We start from the raw sequence: 14,826 nt of genomic DNA, 5'->3' as shown, positions 1-14,826 counted from the left end.
AACTCAAGGCAAAATGGCATCCTTGGATTTATATTTGACTTTGAATTCGTTGCATTTTCTGACAGGACGCTCGGTGCACTCGCGGAGAACGCCGCTAGCGACATAAAACCAGACGCTAAGCCTGCAGTCTCAGTCCCGGCAGGAGCATCATCAGAGGATGGTCTAGCAGAACTAAGAGTGGCCATGACCATGCTTCTTAACATACAACGAGAGCAGATGATGCGCTCAAGCCCCACGTTGGATGCCAGTGTGGGATTTCCCTTGCTGCTACCCGTCTCGGAGAATGACACAGCGTAGCAGTTCAACAACACGTAAATATTTAATGACTGCTATCGCCTGCGCCGCGATCCCAACAGCCTTTGCGCATCCGCTGCGACGGCCTTTATCAGCGGCGAAGCGCCGCTCACGTGGCCAGTTGCCCTTGGCCTTCTCGTGATCAAGATGACCATTTATGATTGTCGGAAGGGCAGCCTGGGCCAACCTCTTGGAATCGCCAGGTTGCCCACAACTACTAGACTTCCAGTAGTAGCGTTGGTGCTAGTCGCGGTGTAGTGCCACTGGAAATTTTAATGACAATACCATTTTTAGGCGTGCCCTAGAGCTTGTAAATAAAAAACTAAAAAAAGCAGGCATGATCAGGTTAAATACGTGCCCGAGCTGCTAAGACTATAGTAGAGCACCGGAGAATTTGATTGAATGGCTCTTCAGAGCCACTAAGGTTTGGCAAGCCATAGCCCAGAAGTTATCGATCGGGCAAAGCAGAAAAACAATGCTTCGGTGTGCCCATGAAATGATTGAACGCATGCTCGTGTCGACGAAATAATTTGTGGATGAAACGCTGTTTGATGAACTGATTGGCACCTTTTCTATAGGTCTACAAATACATGCTTTTGGTTCCGGCTTTTTTAAAAAAAGTTGCTACACGTTTTACGCAGGTGTCTATAATTTTGAAAGTGCTTTCTTGTCAAGATATCACGGGGAATGGTAGCGCTTTCAGACGAGAACGAAGAAGACACTAGATACACGAGAGCTGACTGTAACTGAATTACAGTGTCCTATAACTGAATCAACAGTTGCAGTCTGCGCTCGTGTGTGTATAGTGTCTTCTTCGTCCTCGTCTAAAAGCGCTACCATGCCCTTGACATCCCAGTACCAACTAGCCCAGCATTCTGCATTGACAAGATATCAAATGCTACATGCTCAGGCTTGCGTTAATATTGGGTTGCTGTGGACAAACAATTTTGTACACATGTATCATATCCTCAGAATTCGGTAGATGTCTTCACAAGCCACAATAATATGTTCGCCTATCTTGCTGTCGGTGTTTTTTCGTAGAACCGTAGGACCGCAGCAGAGGATGTAAGTACTCCCCCCCCCCCCCCAAAAAAAAAGAAGCATGACTTAGTCTCTCCAGGGAGTAAATGCGCTGCCACTACCATTAGTCCCCTTAGGGACTAATGGGGACAAGAGTAACTGTTGCACCCCTCCCGTCAGTTTCCCTCCAGGAGTAAATGTTGAGCCCCTTCATTTGAACCCCGAAGACCGACAATTGTACCCCTATACTTAGACCCCTATGACTAAATGTTCATCTCCTGCATTTAATCCCAAAAGACTAAATGTTTATCCTTAGCATTTAGTCCCAAAGGAGTAACTGTTTCTCCCTTGTATTTTGTCTTGTAGGAGTAAATATTATCTTTTGTATTTAGTCCCATAGGAGTAACTTTTATCCATTGTATTTAGTCCTATAGGAGTAATTTACTCTCCTTTGCTTGTCACTAAGGATTCAATGTTAATCCTGTACATTTCGTTCCCACATACTAAATGATAATCATCTACTTTTAGTTCTTGGGGACTAAAACTTTAGCCCTTGTATTTTGCCCCCTATACTCCATTTGCTGCTAAGCTGATGGGATGATGCTATACCGTGCTGACTAGACCAGTCAAAAATCAGTTTCTCGCAGAGAGCAGTCAGGCGATCCTCTGGTAGCTTATCTGGAATGTCCCAATTAAATATAACCACGAAGCTTGTTTTTTCTCGTCTAGCAAATGTTCTTGGCTGTCGAATTTGTGTAGCAGGAAGCACATGGTTGCTGCAGGCAGATAGTCTTGGGTTATAGTAAGGTCTTACCCGTCACACTGACATCGACACCGCCAACGCTGGTCGCCACCAGTTTTATTTTATTTGTGAGCACAAGTTCATTTATTAAATTTTTAGTTGTCTAGTACTTCAGACTTATTATTCCTGTTAGTTTTCCAAGTTCACCTCAATACATTTTTGGTTTTCCAAATAGTTTAAACTTAAAAAAGACTTGAACAAGGACAGCACATCTTTCAACTCGTTTTTAAGACATTTACCAACTCGATCAACTTTCTACATTACCACATTATCTGTTGAAAGTTGACCCCTTGTCATTCATGTTAATATTTTGACACTCTATGCACTTACATGTAAGGGCCATCATTTTTACGGGTGTCTCCAGCAGCCTCCCTTTCGCCCCATCTTTTAGGAAGCGTCGACTGGGCTCGGTAATCACGTTGCGAGCGCAGAGCTCCGCAGTAGTGTAAATGGACCGAGGCAGGTCCTTTACAAAGCGCTGCTCTGGTAACTTGGACACCAAGTAGGCTAGCTTCAGCTTGGGTATTTTCAATCCACTGCCAAGGTGAACCTGCATTTAATAAGAATTTCCTTGTGAACACTATAATCTACGAATCTGGAAAACATTCCATCTAGTAGATTTCCACAGTTTGGCAGAACAGTGAGTCTTAGTCACATTATCAACCCAACGTTGATCTTCATAATCATACTGCCATATAACAAGATCATGTGCCGTTGCGGGTTAAGTGCACACGCCATTTTATTGTCACGAGTTTGCTTCGCCCTAAGTTTTAAAGAAAAAGGCCGAAACGAAGTTTTCTCGATATTCGAATAAAGACAATAACTGGCCCGCCTGCACTTTTATGTTTAAGAAATAAAATGAATGCATATAAATTCCAGGAGTATTAAGGGCATTGAAATTATCTTTTCAAGGGTATTAGGTCTTCAAAGTCCATATGCCGCACCCCTCTCGCCAGGCGTCGGTTGAGCACATTGCACCTGGTCTTTGCCTGGGTATCCACCCAACACCGTGGCAACACCTTGAACACGAACATTATGGAGCTAATTGTCCTCATGAGCCCTATGAGGTTTACAAAGAAAACATTGTGATCAGAAGTGGCCATTCTACAGCGTGGGTGGAATGGGTAGAATACATTTTAACTGACCGCAAAAGTTGGGTTCTCAACGCATTGCGCTGCGACTTAGAACGCGATACCGACAGATGGCGGAAGCATCGTGCGCCGCCGCAGGTTCCGCAGGGCCGCCGGGTCGGGTTTTAGTTCTAGCGGACGGTGTTCTAAAAATTTTTGTTTCTCATCCCTCAGTGCGGCGTGCATATATTATGTATGATTTTCAAACTGCAATTAGTTGTTTATCTTTGCCTCGATATCCAAGCAAACCTTCCGTGGCTCAGGTTGCGCCATCTGTTGGCAGCATGCTCGCACGCCCAAGTAGGGGCACTCCGCCTTGGATCTTCCATCGCAGATTGCAAAGAACAGCTCTCTCTTTTTTAAGTTTTGAATGAGGTGAGTTTATCTATTGCTCTTTTAGCGAAAAAGATAACCACCTTGCTGCACCTCTGTACAAAATCGCAGTGCGATGCGTTGAGAAACCTTTGCGGCCAGTTTAAAGTGTGTTCTATCCCTTCTGCCCACGCTGTACATTCCCAGAGCAAAAGCAAAGCAACAACATACCAGGATATCCCGGAAAATATCCCAAGGGTCCCGTCCGTAACTCAGGTCATTGCTGCCGACGTAGAAAACTACCAAATCCATGGATTTCAAGTGCCTTTGCTGCACCTTCGCCAACTGAATCACAGCATCTGCACCTAGCGACGCTGAAGGTGCTGGTGCAAACATGCTGTGCAAACTGAAGGCGGTTCCTATTTAAAAACTTCAGCTGACTATCGCCTACTAAAACTCCTCTCATGATAGCATAAACACCTTTACACGACGAACGTAAAACAGTGCACAAAATGAACGAAACAAGAAAACGAGAACGAATCTGCGACAATCAGTTTGAAATCCGGTCGTTAGGTCTATTGGATCGGATTGTCTAGGACATTGCAGTACCAATGTTGTTTAGTTGCACGTGTTGCACGCATAACGCATTCTTTTAAAGAAGAAACTTATTATAAATAAATGACAAATACTGGGCAATGCACTAAACTTTAAAGAAATAAATAGATTTCTTCTAAAATATAAAATGTTGTGCGAATGGAAATTACACTGAACATCGCGCAGTCACGTGGTGTGACATCATAGTAAATCCGCAACGCCTCCGGTCTCCACGTTTGGTTCCGGAATAGCTTTGTGCTTCATTGGCAAGCTTCTGCTTCACTGGTATGGCTGCTAGTAAACCCCGCGTGGTCCCTCAAGAGGAACCTAAGTGTTATGTGTGCCGCAAAGTATTTACCTTTTGCCATAACATGCTTCAACACCTTAGAACGGTGCATAGACTGAAGAGTCAGGGAACACGTCACAATTGTGACCAGTGCAGCGGCTGCTTCAGCGCTCCCTCCGAGAAATAAAATATTGAAAAATGGTAACATTTTAAGAAAACAAATCGAAGTATTGGAGTTCTCTGTCAGATAAGGCTACTGAGGGTGCGCTAATGCAAGTGTCCCCTCTGGCTTTGATGATTTAAGCCCCATATATCTCCCTGGCTTTCAGGTTGTGTTGTTGCTTGAGGATTCAGGTTTTAGGAAACGGATGCATTTGCAGTCTTGGATATGTAGGGCGAGGTGTCCTGCCGGAGATGATTTTAGTGAAAGTGCGTGTTCGCATAATCTGATGTTAACTCAGCGGCCAGATTGGGCCACATACACATTCCCACAGAAGAGCAGAATCTCATAGACGACCGCTATACGGCAGGTGACATACTTGTCCATGTGCTGAACCTTGAATTGGTCTTGTAGATGTTTCTCAGAACTGATCTTGGGACACAGCCTCTCAAAATTGTCTGGAGCGGATATAGCTACATTGACTCCAAACCTGAGGCTGCCCTCCTCGAATTGTGTGTTATTATGTGCATGTAGAAAACAACAGCAGGCCGGTTTTTTCAAACAGGTGGTTCTTGTAGTCTGTTGGAAGCTGCCAAACTTTCAGCTACATTGAATACTAAAAAACTGGGATGCCCAGAGTCAACTAGCCTTTGCACTTGTGCCTCGAAGCTTCTCTTTGCTTAGTGTTCACAAGATTTCTTGAGGGGCGCGTTCAGACAGCTTTTCACAATCCGTCTTTCGATTAACTTAGAATGGGCCGAGTCATATGAAAGGAGCCCTTTTTTGGACTGTGGGGTATACATCCAACACGTGTGATTGCTTTGAAATAGAAGCTACTATTTCATCTGAATGGAGGGAGGCCAAATTTCTTTCTTTTACCTAGGACGGCAGCACATACAGTGTGGCCATGGTCAAGACCTCTGTAATACTAAACGTCATCATGACAATTACAGCAAACTGCCTATTGTAGGCATAAAAGGGTTTGAAAACAAAGGCAATGAATGAAAACTCTAAAAATACCCCCAATTTTGCTCAAGAATGAACCCAAACTTATTGTTCACTATGCCTTTCCATTTTCGGGACCAGCGTCCTCTCCTGCAGCACGACTCTCAAGGTTTTCGAAGAAGGCGTCAAGGTGCCGTTTCTTCCTGGCAGCCTGTGAGATGCGCAGGCGGCTCTTTGATAACCCCTCAACCAGCTTGTCCTCTATTGTGCAGCCTGTTGTTGCAGTGAACTCCTGTTGGAGCTGAATGAAGAAAACAACAGAAAAAGTAATGTCAATACAAATTTAACCATTAATTTTGTAATGCTCCACATTCACACCCCAAGAATACTTACGAAGGTGCCGCACTTGAACGCGGGATACCTCTCTACAATTTCCATCACACTCGGGTTCTCACTCGTCACCCACAACCTCCATTCTAGAAAACGTTCTTGCCAAGGAGTTTGTGCGGTAGGCAACGTTAGGGCTTGCCTTTTGCATATCCTTATCTATGCCAAGGACATGGCCCTAAAGACTTTCCTCATCTTTTTCATCTGCTGGCAGCATGATATGCTGCGATACATTACAGGAAAGTAAAGAATTAATATGAAAACCCATTAATGTTAAAACTTATTCTTGGAACAATCTTATCTTACAGTCCCAGGCCTTCTTGCCCACTTTGGTTGCGGGTCCCTTGGCACCCTTGCCTGCTTCCGCTGCTTGGTACGTTCACGCTTAACTTTGGAGCGGAGTGCAATGCGCCAGGAGTCCTAGGCACACACACAAGAGAGATTGGAAGAAGCATAACTACAGAGTATAGGAGCGAAAGTCAGTACAACTACTAGCTCCAAGGAAACAGGATGTTTTCAGATAATAACGGCAGACCATACCCGGTAATCATTTTTAGTAGAAAAACAAATATATTGTTGCCCCAAAACTCCAAAGACCAAAACCTTGTAAGAAAAGTTTGTCCCCAAGAAAAAAAAATTTAGAAACACGTGTTTAGTCTGGAGCGCTTTCTGTTCATTACACAAGGCGGGAATTTCAGCCAGCTCTCCCCAAAAATCTGTTGAGGCTGCGGGCCTGGGATTATTTATTGACTCACTAATTATAGGTAGGATTGTATCAAGTTATTTATCACGGATTATGGTCGTCAATATTTTGAAATGAAAATCATAACTTTAGCAGCTTCCATTCGTGTTGGCCGTTTTTAAGGAGCCGATAACAACGCGGCTGGCTCAGTGAATGCTCTTTTCAACTTGCGAGAGAGACGCAAGAGCTGAGAAGCTCGACCGGTTGTGTACGAAATCGAGTTCACAGTTGCCAGGAATTGCGTCAAAAACTATTTCTAGCAAAATAAAGGTACTATTTCATTCCTCTGTAAGGCTCGCGCTATAACCATGGTTTTATTTTTTCTGACAAAAATATTCCTGCGTTGAAATTGTGGTTTCACTATGATCGAGGAAATACAGTATTTTGTGTGTGTTGTTCAAAGCCGCTTGTGTGAATGCATGCATATTTTCTTGTAGTGGAGAAGAATGTGTAAAATCTCAACTGCAGTATACTACCCCCCCCCCCCCCTTCCCTTTTTGCTTTCCCTATTGTGTAGTCGAACCCCCTTCAAATTAAACCCTTACTACTCCACTGGCCGTCGGAGCGGCGAGATGTTCAAATACAGCCCTGGCAATACCTTATACGTTCCACTCATGCTCTTGGTGGTGACAAAGATACACAGAGAAAAGAAAAAAAAAAGAGACACACTAAACACACAGCCTTCTCATAGAGTTTATCTGGGTACCTGCCAAAGTGAAGGGTAGATATATACAAAAAAAAATCGCGATGCAAATTTGCAATAATAACTTTTCACTATAAAGGATTTACATAACTGCCAAACATTTTATTTGTGCTACTATTACAAATAGAACTTATGAACATGGCAAGACCTGTCCGAACAGGCGGCAAAGGCGACCAGAAGGTCTTCCAAACATTGTCTGGAAATGAGTTCCCAAATTTCATTTACAAGACCTCCCTAGGTTGTGTCCAGAAGCAGGAGACCTAGGTGTGGCCATGTATTCAATGTAAAAAAATGTAAATAGGCACTGGAGGTAAAAAGATTATTTTAAACATATACTTCATAACCCGATCTAGAAAACAGACCAATATTTTTTGTGTATTTACGTATTGCTCCCTGATTTTAGGCATCACTCTGGCCAGATTTTTTCTACTGCAAAGCAACTGGATCTACAACTGCCCATTCATCACACAAAGGTGTGGAGAGAGGGAAAATGAGGACAAAAATTATCACCGTCGAAAATTGGGCGAGTTGGCTATGCATAGTTACAAAGAGGGAAACAGTGCCAAAAGAACGGAGGACAAAGAATGAGGAACACACAGACCGAGCGCTGACTGGCAACTAGTTTATTTGTGGAAAACCACCTATCGGCCTAAAAACACATTTTGAAGTACTATAAGGATGGGTGTGTTAGTGCTCCATCAATTGCGCCCTTGATAAGGAAATCATGTTCTTGGAGAACTGTGGCATGTGCCCTTAGGCAATGGTCCAATGTATGTTTGTCTGTTTTTATGCCGGTAGGTGGTTTTCCAGAAATAAACCAGTTGTCAGTTAGCACTTGGTCTGTGTGTTCCTCATTCTTTTTCATTCATACTTTTGGCACTGTTTCCCTCGTCAACAAGGACAAAAAGGAAGACAGAAGTTAACCTGGGGCTCTAAGTCCCGGTTCGCTACTTTGTTCTGGGAGAGAGGGATGAGAGATGTTTTCGACGTTGCCACTCTGCCTACTTGTCATGTTAAGAAATGAAACTGCGATAAAGATTATGCCCGCGAATTTCGCGATTTCAAGGTGTGTCCTGACGGAAGTTGTAGCAAAGACCTCGTATGTGTATGTGTCGTTATGATCACAAATATCACAGCTACAAACAAGGATCACTTTACCCGGTGTCCGATGGTGTTTCTTTCATATTCACCGAAAAAAAAAGGTAAACTTTTTTGGGAATAAATATACACCGAAAATAGACAGAAAAATTAATTTTAAAGTAAACACCGAAAAAAGTATGCGAAATTTTGAAAATAAAAACCGAAAATGCGGAACCCTACACATAGCCTATTGGATCCGTCGGGCTTCTTCACCATTACGATAGGGGAATTGTAAGCCAAGTCGACCGCTTAATGATGCCTAATTTTAGCATTTCCTGCACTACTTCTTTTACCTAGTCTTGAATTGCAAATGGCAGAGGATACTGTCTGACGCACACAGGCTTTTCAGTGGTCAGTCGTAATGTAAATTGCAGCGCATCCGTTCGTCCAGGTAGGTCGAAAAATACATCCTCATATTGTGTTACCGCGTCACACAGGTTCTGTTTTTGTATTGGACTTACTTTAGGGTTAATAAGCATGTTTTGTGCCTCATGTTGCTCCCTTAGACTTGGTGTCCTGATCTCTCCTAGATGATCCGACATGTATGCATCAACTATTACCGCACAACTTTCTTTCTTGGGTGCGCGATCTTCGTATCTTTGCAACATTTTCATGTGGAACATCTTTTTTCTACCAACGAGCAATTTGTAGTTCACCTCTCCTTTCCGCCTGGTAACCTGGTATGGGCCCTTCCATCGCATAGTCAACTTGTTGCGATCGCTTAGCAGCAGAATGAGCACTAAGTCTCCTGGTTTGAATCTTCTTGTCTGGCTCTTGCGATCAAAGTACCTTTTTCGTTTTGTTTGAGCTTCTTCTACGCTCTCGTGTGCTACTTCGCAAGTCTTCTTTAGCTTGTGCTTCAGTTTCAACACATACTTATACAATGTCTTTAACTCTTCGTTCAAAGTTTCATTTGACCACAACTCTTTCAGTATAGTCAAGGGGCCTCTTACATTCCGCCAGTATAACATCTCAAAAAGTGTGCATCCCAACGTGGCCTGGGGTACCCCTCTGGAAGCAAAGAACAGGGCTGGAATATACCGATCCCAGTGGGTGGGCTGCTCCTGACAGATCTTTCTGAGCATCTGCTTGATTGTTCCATTAAAATGCTCTCCAAGTTTGTTGCACATAGGATGATATGGCGTGGTCCACAACTGTCTGAATGATAATAGACGACTGACTTTCTTCATGAGGTCTGAAGTGAAATTAGATCCTTAGTCGCTCAAGATCTCTATGGGTATTCCGTACCTGGAGGACATCTCTACAAGTGTCTCTGCTATATGTGGTGTGCCAATCATTATTAGTCATTATCAATGGCATGGCCACCAGGGTATCTGGTGGCCATGTCTACCATCGTAAGGATATACCTGTTGCCCTTACATGACATTGGTGTTATCGGTCCGATAATGTCAATAGCCACCCTGCTGCAGCCATATAATTTTAAAGCAAATATCTAGTAACAAAAGGAAAGGTGGATTTGTCACCATGTTATTTCACGATTTATTACACATACGAAGACAGGATGCGCAGCACATGTAAATGCACGCGTCCCTTGGTCCTGGTTAAAAACCATAAGGTCTATTCATAAAGATAGAAACTAATACATGTTCTATATATTCCCGATGTCTATGTTTATTTTGAGCAGCGATCAGAGTCACTTAACCCCTGCATGCCCCTCTTTAAACATCAAATAGCCTAGCGCACTTATATTTTACAAGTTTTTCACTATTTCGGTCTCTTTAAAGGGACAATGAAGGCAATTCGGAAGTTTTTATTTGACGATCAAAATAAATTCCAGGCATATCCCATACAACGTTTGTCGAATTTTAGCCAGAACTGACGCTTACGTACTGCAAAAGTCATTTAAATAGTGGCGCTAATAAGCGGCTCCGGGGAGGTGGCAGCGACACCTTGGAGTGCGGGAAGTCGCTGAGGAAGAAGCAGGCATCGCATGACGTCACCTAGGACGTCAAACGCGGTATCATCAGGGACATGTCACGCAATTGGTCAAAGTGAGATACATGCTTTCGGTTTTGTTTTCTATCACAAGTTCTATAGAAAGAATATGTGTTTTGGAATTCGATAACTATCAAAAAGTATAATTCGGACCGGAAATGTTTACTAAACATAGAATAAATGAGTATAAATGGTTCCGTCGCAGAAGCAAGAGCTAACTCAATTAATCAGTGACGCCTAGGCCCACCCGAGAACAATGGCAATGGCACCCAAAAGGAAGCAAACAGTCTATGCCGGGCGGGTGGTATATGTACAGGTCGGCGGCGTAGGGCAGAATCCCGAATGTGTACGCAACCTTAGGTGCAAGTAGGAGCACTGCAAGTAAGCATGAAGATGGCGTCTTTCTCTTCTTTTTGATCCTTTAGTGAGATCTTTTAGCAGTGCAGGAAGTTCGTTGAGCGGTGGAACGCATTCTGCCAGATTCAGCTAGGCCTAGTGAACTGTAGAAAAAACTGCTAATTAAATTTACCGCTTGTTCACCAAGGTTGCTCCCTCAGCTTAATACACTAAAAATAAAGATGGTGTCATTTCACTGTGTCTTTTACATTTTTTACTGTGCAACGCAGTTCCTCCAGGAAACGCGTCTCGAGTCGACGACTGAGAGGTCGGCTGCTCCCCCGTAAACAGCGTCAGTCTCACGTCGTTAGGATCACGGTAATCCTTCTCTCTTTACGTCAGTGCCAAATCGCTAGTCGCTCGAGGGCTCGTTTGCGAGTGGGGCATCGACGGCCAATAACACTGACCGTGCTATGCAGAATGCCATGCTCACCGCAGCGACCACACTCAGCCTCTATTAAATGCTACGGAGACTGACTATTCACAGTTAACGTCAATGCTGTCATCACTTCCCTTTCCAGAGGTTTTACATAGATAGATTCATGCAAGAATGCACACAGTTATCTTTGGTTTCTTTATTTTATTCACAAACACAAAAATATACATCCTAAACGTTTATAAAAAACTGGGCAGTGTGCTAGGATCTAAAAGGTCAAAAGACACATTTTGTGGAAAAAGTTTGAAATTGCCTTCATTGTCCCTTTAAAGGACCCTCATGTCTGTAAAGAAGCACGGAGCTTAAAACAGGTTAGGGGAAGCAGTGGCTTCCCCTAACCTGTTTTAGGTTAGGGGAAGCCCTAAGCCTTGCAGTGGCTGGACCATGAATTGAGGATGGAGGGGGCCAACTTTTAGGCTACCATGCTACACTTATACTCATTCATACCTTCAAGCACAGGGTAGAGAGAATTGACGGCAAAGAGCGCTTTTCTCTCTGCTGCCAGCACCTTGCCCTCTGCTTCTTCTGCTCGAGCTTCAAGCAGCTTGCCCTTCTCCTCGGTGTAGGCTGCGCTGGCCTCGGCCTCGGCTATCTTTGCCTTGGGCTCGGCCAGCTTGGCCTCGGCGTCAGCTAGCTTGGCCTTGAATCGACTAGCTCTGCCTCGGCCTGAGCTTGGGTTGTCCTGGTTTCAGCTTGAGCATGTCTTAGCTCAGCAGCAGCGAAGCAAGGGCCCTGATCATCCAGTCTAGGGGTCACGTGAAGCAGAAATCATTCTTGGGTGTTTAAAACACCTAAAACACTTCCACAATTTTTTTAAAGTTCTTCCATGGACAAAAATCCTCAGTATCTGCAAGCGGCGGCTGGAGCTTATTGCTGCACCATCTGTCAGTGGCTCGCCTGATTTTGAGACCACACCTGCATGCTATTGTGCTTGCAGGCGTGTGTTTATGCACTCTTCTGTGACTCAGTTAATTCCTCAAAATACAGCGCAACATGCCGCCTCAGTGGCGGCATTCGTAAGCATCTGAAAGAGATGCCACGAAAGGAGACAGCATTTGCAGTTTTGCAGCACATACTGCTGGTCAATAAGAAGTCTGGTTTCCGAATGCGGTGATTCAATGTTTTTCTTCATATAGTTATTAAGGCACACTTTCTGACGTAGCAACAAGACGTGGCAATTCGAGTGAGCCGTAAAATCAGATCTACAGTCACGGCACCTCGTGCTACACCCTGAAGTAAACACCGCGTCAGAAAAGTGCCCAAGTGCTTTTCTGTGGTCTAAACGAGGCAACCAACCAGCAGATAGCTGCAGTCATGCTTTTCAGTCGCCGCTCTCGCGTCCTTGGGATTTTCGTCTGCGATAGTACACTGTCTCAGATTTATACAGATGCCTTCAACAATACCACTTTTTGACCCGTCAGAACCTTAGCAAGCAAGACTCTTGTAGCCTCAGGCCTGCACGGTCAGCTGAAAACTGGATCACATACCAGCGAAACTGGTGAATTACCTGTTGAAGGATCTCTAACCTTATCCGCTCCATGATACGTTCCTCAAATACCGCTGACTTGGCTTTTCCTGGCTTCTGAAATGCAAAAAAAAAAATGCCATAAAAGCTTTATTTTTGTTAAAAACAATTTAACAAACAGATTGATTTCCCACGGATACCCACAGGGTTCACTTCAATTTTTTTAGGAACTCGGAATAACAAAAACTTTAATTGCCAGACCCATTCAATGAAGCTTTCCAGAAAAAAAGTAGTTGAAAGATCAGCTAGCGAAGACTACTGTGTGTGAAATATCTCAGTTTATTGTTAACACATCCTGGTTTGGGTTTTTGCGGAACTGCACAGGACTGACTCATCATTCTGGGCCTTGAATCAATTATGCTAGATGGCACTAGAGCAGAAATTGTTTTAAGCTGCATATGACAAATGGCATTGATAAGGCTCACCTGTGATCCCTACACAACAGGGTTGCATTACCCTGGAAAACATTACTTTTTCTTTTCCTATGCACTCCCGGTGCAAGTCCCCTTCACAGATTCTTACTGCATAGGAGCATAATGCTGCATGAAAACCTGACCTTGACTGATTTAACAAAATTCTCAGTTCAATGAAACGATGTAGGCTCCCCTAAACTTAGCTAGGTAGAGATTATATAGAAATTATTTAGCTGTACTCAAATTAGAAATATAGATAGACCTGCTTAAAAGTGCACAAAAGGGGTGTCTGAGATCATCTGTTCTTGGTCATAACTCAATTAGGGTGTCTAGCAAATTATTCTTTCGAAATTCCTTGACTTTTCCAGGTTTTTCCTGACAATTTCAGGTGAAATTCTGACCACTGTAGAGGCGGTTTAATAAATAAGACCATTACAACACAAGGCATTGAGCAGTATGAGGATCATTTTGCATGTGCTCAATCCAACCTGCATATTTTGAAATATTCAGGTTCGTCGAGTCTGGATTAAACGAGCACTCACATCGTTAGTGAAGAGGCCACTTCCGAAAACACGATGAAAACATAACGCTCAACAAAGCATGTCAATAACCGAAATGCAATATGGCACCCAGATGCACACTTTCGGCTACTTTCGGCTTAAGGCTTGGATTGAAGTCTGCGGCTTTTCCATTTGTTGCTAAATATAGTAGCTCTAACTGGATCCAGCCTAGTGTTGCGTCCTCAATCCAATCCAAGGCTTGTACTGGATTTGTTGGCTGTTCTCTTTGCATCGGGTAGCACACTCTACATCGCATGAGCAGAGCCCGTGCTCCGCTCTAAGCAGAATTTATTGCCCATTTTTCTGCTCCTAAAGCGCGAAACACATGTACGACGAAACCGCCCGATCCGACGTGCAACTGCCGGAATGAACTTCGGGGGCGAGGGTTTTCGTAGCACCGGAAAGCGTTGAAAACCCTTGCATTGCCAGATCGGACGTCGGATCGGACGGTTTCGTCGCACATGTGTTTTGCGCTTAAGTCCTCAAGTCTTTTCTCAGGGTACTCGATGGCGTTTCCGGCTCACTTTCCCTGACAGGGAAAATGACAATATCCCTGACTTTCCCCGGTAATTAAAATTTCCCCGACAATTTTCGGTTTTCCAGGTCGCTAAACACCCTGTCAATCTACGGGCTCTAGGCATCCTACAAATAAAATTATGCTCATGCAATGCTTATTTCACTACTAAAAATGTGATCTAAGATCGGGTATGCCCCTTCCTGAGCGAAAATTTTCGCGCTAGTGGCACATAATTTAGCCAAGGCGACTGCGGGGTGCCTTCCCAAGAGCAGATGCTTCGTCTGCTCTCGGAAAAGCGGCTAGCGATTGGCTGACGAGTGCCTCTCATCACCCACCATCACCTCGGTAGGATTATGCTCTGCCCTACTCCTGCAGAAAGTTCCACTCAGAAAGAACCGCCCCCAATCTCAAATCAAATATTTAGAAGTGAAATAAGCATTGCAAACGTCCAAATATTTTTGGACTTTTAAGGTGCTTAAGAGATTGTAGAATGAGTTATCACCATGAA

The sequence above is a fragment of the Ixodes scapularis genome, unplaced genomic scaffold (genome assembly GCF_016920785.2).
Source record: "Ixodes scapularis isolate PalLabHiFi unplaced genomic scaffold, ASM1692078v2 PGA_scaffold4__175_contigs__length_147842914, whole genome shotgun sequence".
NCBI lineage: Eukaryota > Metazoa > Arthropoda > Arachnida > Ixodida > Ixodidae > Ixodes > Ixodes scapularis.
The sequence above is the reverse complement of the archived record's forward strand: the minus strand, read 5'-3'. Positions refer to the sequence as shown.